At 43.5% G+C, this 17,932-nt stretch overlaps 1 protein-coding gene across 9 annotated transcripts in view; it reads left to right on the top strand.

Annotated features, from left to right (window-relative positions):
• The first annotated feature begins 215 nt into the window (after nt 1-215).
• NRIP1 (nuclear receptor interacting protein 1) overlaps nt 216-17,932 on the top strand; it is an 80,504-nt gene continuing 62,787 nt past the window's right edge. For 3 of the 9 annotated variants that reach the window (XM_056327609.1, XM_056327607.1, XM_056327610.1), the window contains exons 1-2: nt 729-889; nt 7,865-7,949. The gene's annotated coding sequence lies outside the window, so the exon portion shown is untranslated. Of the gene's footprint in view, nt 890-971; nt 1,202-7,864; nt 7,950-14,496; nt 17,415-17,932 lie in introns of those variants that run through there. The other 6 variants (XR_008820070.1, XR_008820068.1, XR_008820069.1 and 3 more) reach the window with 6 other exon arrangements.

Here is a 17,932-nt window from a genome sequence, read left to right on the forward strand (position 1 = left end):
GGGAGCTGTTTTGCCCTCACTCTCGAACTGCTTCCGCGGAAAGGGGGGGGGGCAGATCGTGATCCTGGGGTCTCTCCCCCCCACAAGGGTCCGTCCCCTCCCCGCGCCGCCCGACCGGGGGGCTGAGGCCGCGGGGTGTCGAGATGCCGGCAGCCGTGAGGACAGGGCCGGGGGGGGGGTGTTGGCAGGGGCCGCCCGGCCCCCCGGGAGCAGCCGCAGGTGCCGGGGCGGCCGCTACCCTCCCCCGGCGGCGCCGCCGTACGCTGTCGGCCGCCGCTGCTCGGCTCTTCCAAAAAATACCAACAACAAAAAAAAAGTTTCCAGCGCGTGTTTTGCGGGGAAAAGGCTGAAAATACAAGCTCTGAAGCGACGAGAAATGGTAACCACTGGAGGAGCCCCCCCCCGCTATTCTGAGAGCGAACAGAAGGAAGAAGGGAGAAAAAAAAAAGGTGTTATTTTTAAGCCACCGCTGTTTTCATTAAATACGGGTCCTCCGGTGCTATCGCTCGTAAGTTTGTTTCCCGGGGGCTCTGCGCCTTCAGTTAGATTAATTAGAGAGGGCAGGAGGCGACGCGAGTTGCGTACGTGCGACGCGTTTAGCGGCAGCCCGGCCCGCAGGCTGCTCCCCCGGGCGGGGTGCGGGGGGTGCGGGGCTGCCCTCCCCCCGCCCGCCCCTCCGCCCGCCCGGGGTTAGAAAAGGGTTAAGAAACTTGGCTGGAGAGATGAATGGCGCGGTGCGGGGAGGGGCCGGGCTGCGCCGCGGCGGGCGAGGTGGAAGGCGGGGAGGATCGCGGCTGCGGGTTAGGCTTTGAAAGTCAGCCTCACAGGCATTGCAGCAGAGCCCCGAGCCGCGGAGGGGCGCGGAGAGGAGCGCAGCGGAGCTCGCCGTGTATGTGCGCGGGGACGGGCGGATGGGCGCGGGGATGGGAGGGGGGCGGGGGCGGCGCGTCCTGCCCTCCAGCCGGGGCACCCGCCCGCCCAGCTCGGCGTGAGGAGCCGCCGCTGCCCGGACCTGCGCGTCGGGACCGGCCGCCGGAGCCCTCGCCGCTGGGCCGGGGCGGCACGCGTGGCCGCCCGCTGCCTGCGCGGGGGCCGCCGCCGGAGCCTCTCCCGGAGGCGAGGCCGGCCGGCGGGCACCAGGCAGCCCGCCCGGGAGGAGCCGCCGCCGCGGCGGGGGGGGGGTGCGCGGGCCCGCTGCGGGGTGAGTGCGGCGCTCGCCCGCCGGCGGCCGCGCTGGCTGGCGGGGGAAATGGCCGAGCGGGGCGGGCCGGGGCCGCGCTGCCGGGCGGGGAGGCGGCGGCGGGGAACAATGCCGGGGTGAGCCCGGCGCGAGGGTGGCCGCGGCGGCGGGGGCCGTTTCCGGTGGCGGCCGCCCCTCCGGCACCCCCCGCCCCCGGTGCCAGCCGAAAGTTTGTCTGGCCGGGGTGGGTTTGGGGGAGCTGGAGGGACGGAAAAGTTACTCGTCGCTACCCCCGAGACCCGCCACTGTTCTCCCCAGCGCTGGCCGCGAGCCTCGGAGCCCGTTTCGGAGGGACACCCTCCTCCTCCTCCCGGTGTGTGCGCCCGTGAATTATTTAAAGCGCCGCAAGCTCGGTGCGCAGCGGCTGCGGCGGCCGGGGAGGCGCCGGGGGTGCGGGGAGACCCGGCCCCGCCGGCCGCGGCCTCGCTCGCCTCCCGCCGCCCGGCCGCCTCCACAGCAGCTGCGGGCAAGGCCACGCTTCCCTCGCCTCGCCCCCCCGCCGCCCGCCGCGCCCGCCCCACCTCCACCTGCCCGCCGGCAGCCGCCTGCCTCCCCGTTGCCTCTCGGCGGTAGCGCGCCGCTCGGCTCCCTGCTTCCCCCAAAGATGCCTTCTCATCGCTTCGGGTTCCTCAGGGACGTCGCTGTTGCCTTTCTAGACTAAAGGTTACTTTTCCAGACGTGTTTTTGTGTCCCTGAAGCCCGTTAAAGGTGATCCCCCACCCTTTCTCCCTGCGGAGCGTGCTGATGGTGGCTGTGCTTTGTAAGGGGCAGCTGGCGATGAAGTTGGAAGGCAGCGAGACCCAAAGAAACGGCGTGTGGGCAAAATGAGGGGCAGCCTGGTGTAACATGCGAGCAGCCTTGCGCCACCGCTGCCCCCTTCTCTTCCCTCCGTGTTGTGGATCCTGGCGGTCGGTTAGGTTTTTAATTTCAGGAAGAATTCGGCTGAAATGCTTGACACGTGTTGAAGATGTTGAAAAAAATGGTGGGATTTCTGGCTCTGGGATTCTGGTGGTGTTAGGAAAGCTGAAGTGGAAGTTGTCCCCTTCTGCCTCATCTCTCTGGAATCTGGAGACTGTATTATTCCTTGTTTTATTTTGAGGGGACCTGCCTGCAGTGTCTAACAGCTCACAGGCTGATTAGAATTTAACTGAGTCATGGCACTATAAATGTTCAGAGATACTGTAAAGCTTTATTTAACAAAGAGTGCGAATCCAGCCTACGAAGACCCGTGGGGAAGAAGCAGTCGCTTGTGGAAAGGGGGTGGTGTATCCCTGAGCGAGCGGTAGAAAACATCTTTCTTTCATATCGAAACGCGATTTACTGCTTCTAGGGCTGACTGAACACACTAAAAAGTGACATGGCAAGATGCCGTGTGACAAAAGCTTTCTGAGCTGAGCATATCTTGTGGTTAAAAGTCTGATTTAATGGCATCTGCGTAATTGTCGCTATACGGGCAGCAAAAGTTGACATCTCGGAGGGCAAAAGTTATCGTCTGGAGTGATGTTCAGGCAGTTTTGGGGCTTCTGCTGTCTGGGACAACTGTCCTCACAAACTTGTGGTCGAGAAGTTGGACTTATGTTATCGATGGTCTCTCAAGATAGCGTTGACGTTGACTCCAAAGCAAGACAGTGAGTTTGTCATGAGTGAAATGAGTACGTAAGGGCATGCGTTTCCCGTGGAGTGGGATGGGAGAGGTAAGGAGTAGTGATTGCGTGTTTCAGGTAGGGGTGAAATCTGACCTCCTGTTGGACCTGCCTACGGTTCTGAGCTACCCAGTGAGCAAGAGCTGTCAGTCGTTTTCAGGTTTCCATAGACCATGCATGCACAGAATACAGGATGCTGTGAAATGCCAAACTGTACTGGATGGATTTTTATTTTTTTTCTCCCCTCTGTTAGTCTTGTGGTAGAAAATTGCCAGATGAAAACATGCCCTTCCTCTCTGCTGCCTGTGCTTGTTTCTTTTTCGAAAGTGAAAGACATGCTAACCAAAATTTATTATACCCATAAAAACTATGTTGATGAAGAAGTAAAAGTGAACTAATATTTTTATATTGTAAACTTAAATGGGTGACTTCAGCACTGGCTGTATCACCAGCAGTGTTTGATAGCTGTGTTTGGGGCGAATCTGTTCTGTAAAAGGCGTCAAGGAGAATTTTTTTTCTCTTTTTTTCTTTTTTTCTGAAGTGATTCACTAAAGGTTATAAAACTCAAACATGAATTAACTTTACGGTGATCATATTTGCCTGTAGGTTTTACTTAATGTGGGATTGGTTTAAAAGAATTGACAAAGGTTTGCTTGCTTAAAGCTTATTTTGTCTTTTCAGGGCTAACTTTATTTTTCTGGCTTTGAACATTGGCAGAAGGTTTCTGTAATACCAACTGTATTATTGTTAGCAGTAAGAGCACTGTTAATTTTACCAGTGACAGTGTGGGACATAACTATATTAAAAGATCAACTATGTTTTGCGTTGTGCCGAGCACATGTATAAACTTGCCCAAGGCAAAGCCAGGGAGTTGCATTTCCCACAGTCAGCTGTCTTGCTCAAGGGTTGTGCTTGAAACCTCCTTGCAGGGCTATCGGAGAAGGCACAAGGGCTGTAAAATTTTGTTAATTTTTAGAACAGCTTTTCAGGATTTGCCTGAACCTCAAAACCCAAATGGTTTGCGTTTTTTTTCCTGTATGTGAAGGTATGGGGAGTGGAGGGGGTCCAGAAGGGGGACTGGGGAGAGCGTGGGGTTTCCAGAAGGGGGACTGGGGAGAGCGTGGGGTTTCCAGCTGGGCACCTGGCAGGGGGGGCACAAGCCCCTTTGCTAGTGGGGCTTTGGTGGCCGAGCTGCCACGTGTGGGGGGTCCTTGAGGCAGGGGGGCCTGAGCTCAGCCTGGCTGATCTTCCACCTGCTGGGTGACACGTGCTGAGCGATGGGCTGGGTGACAGAGCAATAGGTGGGATAAATAGGATACCTATCCTACGGATTAAAAAAGGATAAATACCCTTTTGGGACAAGAAGTGCAAATCTTGAAGTATAAATCATTACTGCTCAGCGGGGGTTTAATGACAAGCAAGTGGAAAGATAATGTAGGTAGGGAATGAAGCCTGAGCAGAAGGAAAAGGTATGAAAGAGTATGCGCAAATGTACAAAAAAGATTTAAAAAAAAGCCTGTAAACTTGAAAGTCTGCCTAAGCAGCCTGAAACTAAAGACAAAAAGGTTAATGGTAACAGCACTTGTGGTTTGCTCTTTCTTCCTGCCAGCAGGCCAAAACGATAAGAACAGTCACCGTCTGCGCTGTGCTGGCCGGCCTGTGGCAGGCCTGGGGAAAGTTACGGGGAGAGTATTTAAAAGGCTTTTGGCATTGCTTTTGGATATTGCGGCCTTAGGGATTTACTAGTTGCATTTGAAAATACCGGATCAGTAAATAGCGCGCTGTGGTGGGCAGGCAGGACTTCGGGTGGACAGCTGTGATCGCGTAAAAACTTCCTGGGAGTTCTCCGTTGGGAAGATCTGCCTCAGAAGAAGCAGGCAGAGGGATTCTTTCAGTAAAGATGAATGCCTGTGCTTTAGTGTTTCTGGATTATTTATTTCAAATACTTAGAAGTGTTAACGGACCTATTTAGCACTTGAAAGAATTAATTTGGTAATTTATTTGGCTGTCTGTTGCAGGTCACTTGGCTTGATGGTTGAAGAAGGAGAATAGGAACTAAGACTCATGTAAATAAATATTCATGTGCAGAAAGGGGAAGGAGCAGTTGCTAGCCATCTTACGTTGGGTCAGACCCCTCCTGGCACAGTCTTCTCTTACTGAAATTGTTACTGGAGCTCACTGCTCCTGTTTAATTGCCTGTCTTGAGAGAAACTCTCTTTTCATACCACTTATTTCTAAATAGCAGGTCTTTAGCAGAGGAAAACCGATTTTGCTTATAGACAAAATCAGATTAAAAGCAGACGCTACAGACCTTCTATTAGTCACTGGTTTAAGAGGTTGAATTTAGTGTAGGAAAGAATCTCAGTGTTGGGGAAGACTTCTGATGGACTGCTCTTCCCCCTTGCGAAAAAGTAAGTTGAGGGAGTCATCATGAGAGGTCAGGCACTAGATGTAACATGTTCCAGTCTTGACCTAAACTATTACTTGAAAACAAACAAGGGAGTATTTGATTTGCCCCAAGAAGCACTTTAATGAATTCTGTGTAGAAACGTGCCTAAGCAGTACGTCTCGCTCGCAGAACAGTATTTTTGTTCTTCGTGGTGCTAGGCTGATTATGCTGCTCCAGTGCTGACTTTTTCACAGCAAACTAAAAGTCGTGGCTACGAGTTTTCTCCTTCTCTGTGCCGCACCCCACTATGAAAATGGAGTGGGGAAGGAAATTGGAAAGGCTTTTTCAGTGATACAGAAGGCAGGGCTTACCTCAGAGGTAGAAAGAAATGATCGTTCTTGGCCCAGGAGATTGGTCTGTTGGTATTGTTCATGGCATCACCTATCCCACTTTCAGCAATTTATAATACGAAACAAATCAACATTTAGAAAAAAATCTATAAGGTGTGCAAAACAAGTGATCCAGATCTGATGTTTCTGGGAATAAAGTAGTATTCTGGAAAAGCTTTTAAAAATTCTTCTATTATTTTTGAAACATCATTGAAGAAATATGGCATTTCCCCCAAAAATAACAAATTCTTTTGTTCTCTTTTCTCTGAACTGTTACAAGCCTTTTGTAGTCACTTGGAACAATGCAAAAAAGACTGTTTAATGGTGACCTAAAGGAAATCTTGCCTATACAGTGAACCTTGATAGGAATACAATGTGGGGTGGTGGTGTTTGGTGTGTCCATTCCCTCTCCTTGTGCCCCCCCACCCCCCTGGTAGAAAGTGTTTTGTCTGCATCTATTATATAGAACAGAAATACTGAAATCAATTTTTTCTCAAATTAGGGTGGATTGAAAAGGTGTATATATATATATTTTTTTTTTTTTTTTCCTGAGTGCTACTTCCTTCTGCAGGAAGGGGGGTCCTCTTGTCCCATTTCTCCTTTGGTCACAAAAGATTCCACATCCAGCTTATTTGCCCTTTCAGTGAAACAGGGTTGGGAAGGCTTTGAACTATGTTTATTACCACCTTTGTCACTGTACCCATCATTTCTCATTATTTTGACCGCAGTGGTAGCTTTGGATTTATCCCCAGCCTGGAATCCAAATGTTGAGGATTGGCTACTGTTCTGTGATGCAAACTGATTATTTTTTTTTTTTCTTCCTTCCCCGACGAATGTAGGGGAAGGATTTGAAATTGTATATGCAGGTAGTATTTCAGGGTATTTACTTACTTTTCAACTTAATTGGATACATTACTTTTGTTGGGGTTTTATGCTGGCAGTAGTCCAGCATGATTCTGTTATTTCATGTACCTGACAGCTTTGAATAGGTCTTTTTTTGGATGATGACCTGTCTGTTGACACCTGTATTGGTTTTTTTCTTTTCTTTTTTTTCTTCTTTTTTTCCCCAGGGAGCACACTGCAGAGTTAGATGTTTTCTCTAAGCTGGCTTTAACCCAAGTGGTTTTGCAGAAGGGGGAACTGCTGAGAGCCCCCACTGCCCCTCTCCCCTTTGCATACTCTCTTTGGGGTCCTCTCTGCTAGAGAAATTCTGTGTTTAAAAAGCTTTTGTATGTCGTGGGTTTTGTGAGAACAAGCTTAAAGGTGTGGAAAAGAAAGGAGCTCTTCCTCTGCCAGGTAAGGGGAGGGGAAAGTTCAGCCAGACAGGGGAGAAAGTCTGTGTTGTGAGTGTGTGTTTTGTTTGTTTGTTTTTTAGTATTTTATTGTTATGTTTGACTCTTTATGCGTGATAAACTTGCTGCTTGGGTGGTAACTGACTGACAGAAAATTTAATATAATCTTTAATAATGACGCTAGTCACAAGAACAAGGCTGAAATAATACAAATCATGGTGATCTAGGCTAGCTGTAAGTTTGCATCTTTTAGCAAAAGTTGATTTAGGAATAACAGAGAAGTGCTGAGTAGAATTTTTATGGTGATGCTTGTGGTGGGTAACGTACTCTAACTATAGTATTATATACTATTTAATCCCTAAATATCTTAAGAGCAAATATTATAATTTCTACTGGTTTAGTTTTTTCTAACTAATTTTGTGGTGTTCAGCATTACATTCACCAGTTATACTATGCTCTCTTACTTGTGTGTTTATATATTTAAATTAATAGGGGCTCTTTACAAAATAAGATTTTGACATTCATTAAGTGGAAGTATCAGTAATTTCTAAATAGGAAGGAAGGCTTTTGTATGACAGCTGTTTTTTGAATGATAGGAAGCAAAAGAAGACTATGGCTTTGAATCAGTTGAACATGGATTTTGTTCTTGCAGAAATACTGTCCACTTAGTACAAGTCTAGACAACACAATTTGCTTTCTGCTTGTTTTACTGATGGTTCTGTTCAGAAGCTTTTGATTTCTGAAGTTGAGAGTTAGATCTTTCATCTGAAATAAAAATGTTGTTTGCAGATCTTGCTAGCTAAAACAAAGTCTTGCTTTACAACAGCAATTAAGAGAGTAGGTAGAGAGACAATGGATAGGAAAAATTGGTACGTGGACTTTCATAGGGCGATTTCTGCTGTTCTTTTCAGATCAAACATGGAATTGTTGAGGAAGAAAATTAATGCATCCTTGGACTCCTGAAGGAAGAGCTTTCCTGATGGGACCACTTTCAAGGTAAATAATTTGTTGGGGTTATTTACCTTGTCTGTTTGGTTTGGGGTTTCTTCTTCATATTGCCAAATCTGTCAGACAACTGTCTGCTATGTGTAAGTCTTCTAGGATTGTAATATGGTTTAAGTGATAAATTTTCAAGTTAATCCCTCTATTTTGCTGTAAGACTTTTCTTTATTTATTTAGTGTATGCTGATTAAAGAGAAATAATTATTTCAGTAGCGTTTGAACTTTTTGTATGGAATTCACTGGTAAGTCATGAAGATTTAGCCTACTTGTTTGGGAGGTGGCTGCTAAATAGAGAAGAACTTGATTTACATGTAATTTCAGAGTGAAAGAGAAGATTAAATAAAACTTACTGTTACCATTTCTCTCTCTTTTTTTTTTTTTTTTTTTTTTTTTAAATAAAACAGATCCAAATTGAGCTTCTGTGGCAAGGGACTGTCACAGTGAAATCATTACTAGATATTACATTACAATGGCTTGTAGACATTTAGCACCGCTGTCATTTTGTTTGGATCTGCTCCCTTGGTTCCCATTTCCTAAATCCTATTTTTCTTTGATACTGGGGAATAATTCCCTGAGTGTTGTCCAGTGATTGCTTATGTATATGCACTTTGCTTTGTGAGTAATTTCATTCACTTGAGTAGCCCCACTGTACTCGGTGGGCCTAGATGCATGCCTAAGAACTTGAGAATGCTGATGAGCATAAAGAATACAATTTGGGCGTGTAATGGTTGACAAGCAGTTGTTGTTTTGTTTCTGGTCTCTCTTAGGACTCATTTGCATTGCCTCCAGTGGCAACGTTTGAGCATTAGTAGGGAAGGTCCAGAAGCTGTAAGCAGTCATACCAAATCCCAGCCTGCAAAACTTCTCACATATTAGTTCTAATGACACAGATTGCAGATGCAAGGATGTATTTTTCTTTTTTTTTATTAATCCATGTGTTGCTTGACTGCATGTGGCTGTAGCATTGGTCTGTGTACTGCTGTTTGAGCATCTCTGGTACAGTAGAATATGGCAAAGTAAAATCATTAGGAAATACATGCACTTTTTAAATTGAGGAGCTTTGCATTTATCCAATCAGTGTTTTGGAAGCAAAGGGAAATCAAGATGAGGGATTCATTCCTCGGGTCCCTCCTAATGTTTCCTATTTGAGTCCTCAGAAAAAGATGGCATTGCTGTAGTGCTGCTTAGTTGTCTGAGCAATTGTATTTACAGGAAGATTAATTGTATTACTTGCTGGTCTCAGAATCAGTAAGATATACACTTTGGAATTAAAACATTATTAATTAATCAGCTATTTAAAACTTGAGAATTGTGCTCAGGAGCAGATGGTCACTTATACAGCCTTAACTGAACTTCATAGGCATTTGCTTTTGTGGCAGTCAGGGTTTTTTAAGTCCTTCACATCTTCAAAAATAAAGTGATTCAAAGCTTTGTTTTAAGATTGTCACCTCTGTTTAAAAGCAGTTCTACTTAGAGTTGCGGAAGTGTAAACTGTAAATAAGGGTCTTACACCAGACATTGAGCTGGTCAGTTAGGTGGTTAAGCTAAAGATTTGAGAAAATTTGTTTGTCTATACGTGGTTGGCAACCCTGACACAGTTTGCATAGGTTTTTCCGTTGCTAACCAACATTATAGAGCAGTTACGTGCTATGTCTTGATTTTTTTTGTCGGGGAGGGAACAGATTTGTTTATTGGTTGTAAGAACTAATTGTAAATACCTGTGTTGGTATACACATTTGCTTTGCATACCACTGTGAATAGCTTTAGGGTGAAGTGCAGTAGAGTTCTGTCTTGATCAGAGGTTTGGTTTTGTCACTGGAATTAGATTTCTTGTTTTAAGTCGCACTTCTGGACCATTAAGATGGTCTTTATCTAAAAGAGTACTGCTTTGCAAATAACTGTTGATCTTGATCATACTGTGTAACCTTTGTAAAGTAAGAGACACAAGAGGGGAAGGCAGTCATGCCAAGTTGAGCTTCCATCAAGGGAAAAGTCTGTAGCAGTAAGATAAAATTGATAAATTATGCTCTCTTCACTGTTCAGGTCTGAGAAACTTCAAAAGATGCAACTCATGAGAAGATACACTTACTATTAGTTTTTAATTCTCAGCTGCGATTGTCTTGTCAAAGAACAAGGTTGTGACTCAGCGTGAGCCAGGTTGGCTGAGGCAGCCTTTAATTGAGGAGGAATTGGACACTGTAAACCAATTATGCCTTATTTTTAATGATAGGTTTGAGAGAACAGCAAATGACTGTTGTATGATCTTGGCTGATAATACGTGCTTTTCTTGTTGGATAAAAACCTGAAAGCCTGAGGATATGAAGTTGCAAACTGAAGTTTCACTCCCTTCTCCCCCCTTCCCCATCCCTTCTTTTCTCCTCTGAAGAGGAAAAAGTAGGCTATGCAAGTGGAAGAAACCCCACTTTTTTTTTTTTTTTTTTTTTTTTTCCCTGTGAAACTGCTTGGCTTTTGGATGTATTTTGTCTTTGGGGACCAACTTAGTGCTTCCATTTTGTTAGCCTAAGAAGCTTGGTAAAGAGATTGCAGTGTAGAGAAATGTCCCTCATTCTTTCTGTAGCTTGGCATTTAATATTTTACAGCAAACTTAAGTTTAACATATTTGAACTTGTACTAGATAGGGTTAATAGGCTAGAACAAAAGGTCAAAGCATAAGGCATTAGGCTTAATTAAGGGAGAGCAGGAGTGGCGGGAGTATGTGACAGTTAAATGGGTTTCCCACAGACTAATGTCTGTTACAGTGCAACCATGCCTCAACTTAAGTGGGTTATTTTGTGCAAAGGGCAGCAGTGATTAGCAGTTTGACATGCCAGACATTTCTGGCCAATCCCATCTGTTTTGGAGGTTAAAAAGCATACCTTTATGAGCTGATAGATTGATTTGTGTGCCCGTCTTGTACAGATTAGAAGTCCAAGGCCGATGCTGTAAATGCCAGTTACAGAATATTGTACTTTCTTAGTTGCTCTTTGTTTAAACTGTCAGCTGTGTTGTAATGGGGCTAACAGCTATAAAAGTGACCGTGCAACATGAAGAACGTGGCAGGGCTGCTGCGGCAAGTGTTTTGAACCAGAAAGGTCTGGGAGGAACACTTCCTCCTTCATCAGGTTTGTTTTGAACTTGAGCCTGTAGGCTTTGGTCATTTTGCAGTGCTTTGCTTGGAAAGGGAATCTAGCTTAATGTGCTCCTGCGTAAGGCTCTTGCCTCTTCTTTACAGCAGTTGCTGTTCATGTGCTTGTCTGGAGGTTACCTGCCTTGGCACGAGCAGTTTTCCAGTTTGGGGCATGGTTGGCTAAAGGAGAATGTCAGTATTTCAAAGGTTTCCGTATTTATCTTGACTTCATTACGCTCTCTGCGTTGTTCCCGCTCCGCTGCTGAACTGAGATGATACCTATGCGTTTTGTTGGTTTTTTCCTTGGTAGCTGTTACTCTCTGGATAGTTTTTCTGATTGTATCATGAGGTTGCCTTATAAGTCTAAAATAAAATAGGTAGCACAATTAAGTCTTGACTGTGTTTCTCGTCATCTTTATGACTTTGTAAAGTCAAAGCTACATTACTATTAATATAAGACTATTAATAAATCGTTGATGCAATAAAACTGTTTTTGATAATGTTCAAGGTTCATACATAGTTGAAGGTGATTATCCTATTTTAAAATCAAGTAGAGGTCAGACTGTATTGTAAGATAACTGACTGTGGCCCAAATGATATGTGATAGCTTCAAGACCAATGATGGTCTTCCTTGCTTTTTAAATACATACATGATTTTGAGTTAAATTGTTAACTATAAATGTACTTTGTGGTAACATACAGATTACTTCCTTTTGTATTTCCTGAAAAGCAGTGAGATATGTGCTCACTTAAAAGTAACGCTTAAAGCTCTCATTTTTGAAAGACATTAAGTTTTCCCTGTGTTCCCTCTCTCCTCCATTCAAGCAGTGACACTTGTAGCTAAATATAACTGAGAAATAAAATGGCATGAAATTAACATTCGGCGCCTTGCATTTAACATTCCTACCTTAACTTTTTAAATTACTTATGTCTAAAATTTCTTGGTTTTTCTCCTTGCAAACATGATTATCTTTTCCTTGCTCTGTTTAAAAGAAAATAAAAAAAAACTGAAGATAGTAATGAATTGATATTCATACTATAAAGTCTGTTCCATGTACCTTAGCTGTACTTCTGCTCTAACGGCTGTGGCCTGTTCCTGAAGAGATTTACTAATTTGTGATTTATGAGTAAATTCTCTTCACCTTATCTAGCTCTGTAAGAGCCACCTTAGTTTTTTCTTTTGTTCTTGTGAAAGTCTCTTCCTTTTACTTCTGTTTGAAATGCTTAGAAATATTTTCGGTGTCCTTTAGGATGAGCAAGGCAACATCATTATCTTGCAGTTTATTTAGTAACATGGAGCTGAAATGGGCATATGCAGCATCATGTTCTCTATGGAATAATATCTATTTAAATGATTTGGATCTAATACATATTTACATGAAAAAACATCTTGCCCTTCTCTGTGGGGAGAGAAGGTGAACAAGCATAAATTTTATAATACTCATTGCTTCTGTTGCACTAAATCATACTTAAATTGCAGGAGGCTGTTGGCTTGAGAGTTGTGGAAAAAGTGCTTGGCTAGTAAAGTGAGGGTGCGGGGAGATTTATCTAGTTTAATACTAAGAAAATGTTGTCAGCTGTAGTGCATTGATGTGGGATTGCCTAAGTCCAAAAGCTGTACTTTAGATTTTTGTATATGCATATCTGTAATATTTTTGTGGTTATAATACACAAAATATAATCCTGAAACGATCCATTAGTGCAGTGTGCATGCATGCTTTATTTTGGCTAATTTGATTACTATTGATCATACCTGAGCCATTATCTAATATCTTGGGAATGGGATGGACACTGCGTCTGCTTTTCTGCTGTTTCAGGGCAGAACGTACTTAATGAAGCCTCTTGCAACAGTCATTGTCAACATCTTTGTAATTGCTGCTTGAGTGTAACTAGCATTTCCTGCTCCGAGCATGGCACAGACAATGGCATAATGAAGGTTTTCAGGTAGCATGATGAAGATTGTACTTGGGACTAAACGCAGGATGTTTTCTCCTCTTATCTTAAGGATATAGTCTAGTCTTGTTGATGACAGTGGAAGTCTGGGCAGTGACTTTTTTATTAGGCTTGGGCTTCTCTCCTAGTCTGCGCAATTCATGAAGTACAGCGCTGTAGAGTCAGTATGGTGGTTTCTCTTCTACTGTTCCACTTTCCTCATTGGATAAATCTCAGCAAAACTCTGCAGTTCAGTATTACTGAATGTAACAGCACTGTACCAAATATTCTGTAGTTGTCAGTGTTATCGGCTGCATTTTTAAAACGTATCTCTCCTTTTGTATTGTGCCTTTCAGTCAGAATATAAAATGTTTGCATAGGATATTCATACAGCTTGATTGGCCATTAGGCATTAAAACCCATTCTAAAGTGTCCAATGTTTTCAACTTTGAGTAGCCTTCAGAAAAAGAAAGGATGCAGTTGGTCTTCGGTGTTCCATGTAAATGATGAAAAGGTGAGCAGTGGGCTGGTGTACCTGACCCTTTGTAAACTGGGTAGAAAGGATGCCTCATCATGCTTCTGTGAACGGGCCGACTATGGATTTCTCCTTATTTTAGATTTCCATACTCTCTGACCTTGTAGTTGTTGACTTTGGTCTGGAACAATTTCAAAGTCATGTAAATGAATGTAATTAAGGTATTGCTTATCATCTTGGAGAGTTCACAGAGATGCTTATTGGCTAGAAAGGTTTGTTTACTTAATATGGAAGGTTAATATAAGGTTAAATTTTACTGTGTAAAATGGCTTCATAATGTTTTTATTTAGCAGCTGAAGAAAATAGTGTTTGAAAAGGCAAATAATAGTTTTATTTGACCTCCATGTGTTTCCTGTAGCTTGCATTATTGGGAAACTGTATCTTCATTGCATAGTCTTATTACAGTTTTCCTTTCTCTCCTTTCTAGGAAGGGAACCTCTCAGAACTATTTGTAGGCCTTTGTGAAGGAAAGGAGCTACATTAAGGAAGGAAGTGCAGAAATAATTAACAGTAATTGCTATAAGTAGTCCATCCACTTCCACTTAAGTCTTTTGTTCTCTCTCCCTCTTTTTGCCAGAATGGGATTCATGCTTTGTTCTTTGGTGTTTCTTTTGTCTTTATGCCCACTGCTGCCGAAATAAGGTGAAAAAGCAGCCTGAAACAGGGAAGAGCATCAAGCTACTGGCTTCTGCCTTCATTTCTCAGGCAGTAGAAAGAACAGGGCCAAGCCTACCATTTTCTAGTCTGTAGCCCTCAGCTTTGTTGGAATATAGTTACTTATGGAAAAAATTGCTTGCCTGAGTGTTGGGTTTTTTTCCGTTCACTCTGGAGATTTTGTAGTCATCAAAAAGGTGAGTACATGAGAAGCATCATGCAAAAAATGAAAGCAAACCAACCAACTTATTTCTTACACCTTTTTCATCTCCTGCTTGTGGCCATTTTTCTAGAAATGCAGCTCCCAGCCGGAGAAGCAGACATCCCCGGTGGGTGATGGTGTCCAATTCTGCCAGTCTTGTACTGGGCTGAGTTTGGTGGGGAAGAACAAAGCTATGTGAAAATTGGAAACAACTCCTAATGCACAGCACTTTCTGGAATCATTTGGGCAACAAGAGCTGCTGGCTGTGTTGGCGTTGGTTTGCAGAGTACTTGCTTCTGCCATTTTTCTTCATGTAACAAGTGGTACATGGATGGGCTCCTCACTGTTCGAGGTAGCTAACTTCTTTCTGCTTACTATAATTTTATGTGCTAAATTAAGCAACAATGAGAATATCCTTTAAAGGCTGAGTAATTGAATGAATAGCCTTATCTGAATATTTCTAGCTTGTGGAGATACCCAAGAGCAGGGGTCCTCAAACTTTTTAACCAGGGGGCCGGCGCGCGGGTGAAGTGGCAGGCAGTCATCTGCGGCTGCTTGGTTTCCCCCCCAGCCCCTGGCGGCGGGGGGGCGGGGGGGGGTTCTGTAAATACCGGCGGCTGGATTGAGGACCCTGGGGGGCTGTATCCAGCCCGCGGGGTGTAGTTTGAGGACCCCTGCCCAAGAGCATCATTCCCTCCCATTTTTGGAAGAACTGAAGGCTTCAGGTTCTAGTCTCTGCTTCCTAAATGTGCAGCTAGGGCAATAGCTTGATTTTTTTTTTTTTTTTTTTTTCCTTGAATTCATAACAATCATTACTTGAAGTAATCTAAAGGTGCTTCTAGATGAGAGATAAACAAAATCTCTCATGGATGAGATATGAGAAGGAATGTAAGAAGCTAAACTTCAAAACTAGAATGTAATGATCTAAAAGTGGTGGGGAGGAGGAATGCCACAGCTAAGTGTGAAATCTTTCACCTTTGAAATTGGAAGAAATGGTGCTGTTGACTTCAGTAAAGCCAATAATTTCATCTGAACTCCAAGATGCTATGTTGAAGTCTGTGAAATTCACTCCCTGATAATGGAGATGTTGTGTATGGTTATGGGGTGGAAAGGCAAAACGAGCTGAACAGTGTTCTTTATCTGTTACTTCAGGCTGTAATTATGGGAAAAAAGGGAAGAATCTATGCGCTTCTGCCATTTACTTTTTCTTTGCTAACATACTAAGAGCAAGTCTGCTTCAGACTGCTCAACAGTGGCCCCATAAAAGTGCAAAACTTCTTGAAGAAAAATTTCCTCTTGCTGCTGGAGGTCAAGATGATATCTCAAGAATCAGTCCTGATCCTCTCAACTTACTGGTGTTTAATTCTCTGCTACCTTAAGTTTTATCCCATTTCAAAACAAATGCAAAAGGAACATTTAATAAACCGTGCTGATAGCATTTTGTAACCTCTTTGCACTCCTCCACGTTGGTTTAACTGTCAAGATGAAAAGATAACAAGGTTGTGCAGAACCGCATATACTGTTTACTGAACTCTGGCTTGTCTTTGGAGTGCAGCACCAAACATGAAAGTTTGATCGTTCCTTTTGGATACAGCTCTTCAACAGAGCGGTCTTGAGTGCTTGCTCACAAGTGTGGGTTTTTTTTTTTTTGTTAAAGCTAGTTTTTCATATGCCTATGGCTATCTCAGCACGAATATAGCCAAACTGGTTTTTGATCTGAAATGCATAAAAGGCCGTTTTCCCAAACTTTATCTTTTGGACCTCAAATATTATCATTAGTCATTTTCTAGTATGAATCCCCTAAATGGGAAAAGGGTCTGTTCAGTGTGTCCTTCAGGCTTTCCAGGCAATTTGACTTTTGCATTATCCTGCTTTGGTTTTGTTTTCAAAGTATTCTAATGCGCAGTAGGAGAGATGAACAGTATTTGGACACAACTTTTGGGGTAATGCTGGGTATTTTGGGTTACAGTGCTCTACGGTTCCTCTAGCTCTGGTCTTCAGAGCCTCATCTATGCAAATACCAGTTGTGTTTTGTTTCTGCAAAACTGAACTTTAGCAATAAAGCAAGTCTTAAAATATTTGTGCTGATGATCACGCTATTTCTGTGTCTCTTACCTTCTGACTTTGTTGTTATTTTTTGAGGAAAACTGCACATGCTTCACAAGATACCAGGAGCACAGGAAACAATCAAATTTCCACTCTTGCAGCCTTTTGGGGATAACGTAGGCCATTGCTGTTCTGCTACTTAAGTACATTTGGAGTCTTCAGAGATCAGTTACTCTTTTGGATAACAGATTGTATGAATTTAACATATAAACATGCTCGTCTCCTTTTCCTGTCCTCCTTAAAGGTCACTGTACAGGAGGGAAAGTTGAGTCATGGGCTATAAACACATGTAGATCTGCTATCTCGTCTAATTCTTGTTAGCTTATTGCTTGGTGCTGTGGCAGGTGCACTTTGTCAGGTTTGTCCGTGGTGGTGCTACTGTCTCTCGTGACCTGCTCCGTTCCTCTGCAGAAAGTCCCTTCCCTGTAGCGGGATGGCGTAAGTCAGGGTGCGTTGTCTCCTCACCTGCTGCCCTTCCTTGCTGAGTAAAGAAAGTTGCTTGGAAATGCATCTGTTCCATGTGTATCATACAGCTTATTTCTGTGGAAAACCTACTTTATTTAAACTTGCCCATGTCACGTGGAGATCATCTGCAGGATTCAGAGAACACTGACAAGATGCCCTGGACTGTAGAAATAGCAATGATTGTTTAAATAATTCAGAAAAGTAATATAGTATACTGAAATCCTCCTGAATATTGCAGTTACTGTGCTTCAGTATCAAAACTGTATGTAGGAGAAAGACTATTGGAAAGGTGTGTGACAGCGGGTATATTGGAGCTGGGGATACTGGGAACATCAGATACTCTTAAAACTGGGACGGATCTAATGGAGGTGTCCATTTTTCAGTTCCTGAACACATGTCATGCTGTCCTGGGGATTAAACACGTAATGTGGGGGTGGCTTGTTGGGTGTTGGGGGTTTGGGGGTTGTGGGTTTTTCTGGTTGGTTGTTTTTTTTTTTTTTTTAAATCCTAATTTAGATTATGTATTTTAGACCTCTATCAAAAGACCTCATACATTCTTGTGTGGAAGAATTAGGGCAGAGGGCCACCTTATGACATAATTGAAATTATAGTGATGAAATGCACTTGTAGAAACTAAAAAAAAAAAAAAAGAAGGAAAAAAAAAAAGGAGTAGTGATAGAAGTCCTGGGGAGGGTAGGCTGTGATTATTTGATGTGCTTTCGTATCTTTCAGATGACCGAGGGCCTTACTCCTGGGTAGTACAGGTCTCACTCACATGGATCAAATGTGAAATTTCTAAATGTGTCACTTCTAAAAACCATTTCTGCAAAAATGATGCTTAGAGGCTTCTCATTGAAGAGTACAAATAATGCAATGCTCTTCAGCTATATTAAATAAAAATGAGATGGAGAAACAAACACATGCTTACTTTTCAGCCTGCATAAACAGTCTTGCTA

Source organism: Falco biarmicus, chromosome 2 (assembly GCF_023638135.1).
Source record: "Falco biarmicus isolate bFalBia1 chromosome 2, bFalBia1.pri, whole genome shotgun sequence".
In the NCBI taxonomy this organism is placed as follows: domain Eukaryota; kingdom Metazoa; phylum Chordata; class Aves; order Falconiformes; family Falconidae; genus Falco; species Falco biarmicus.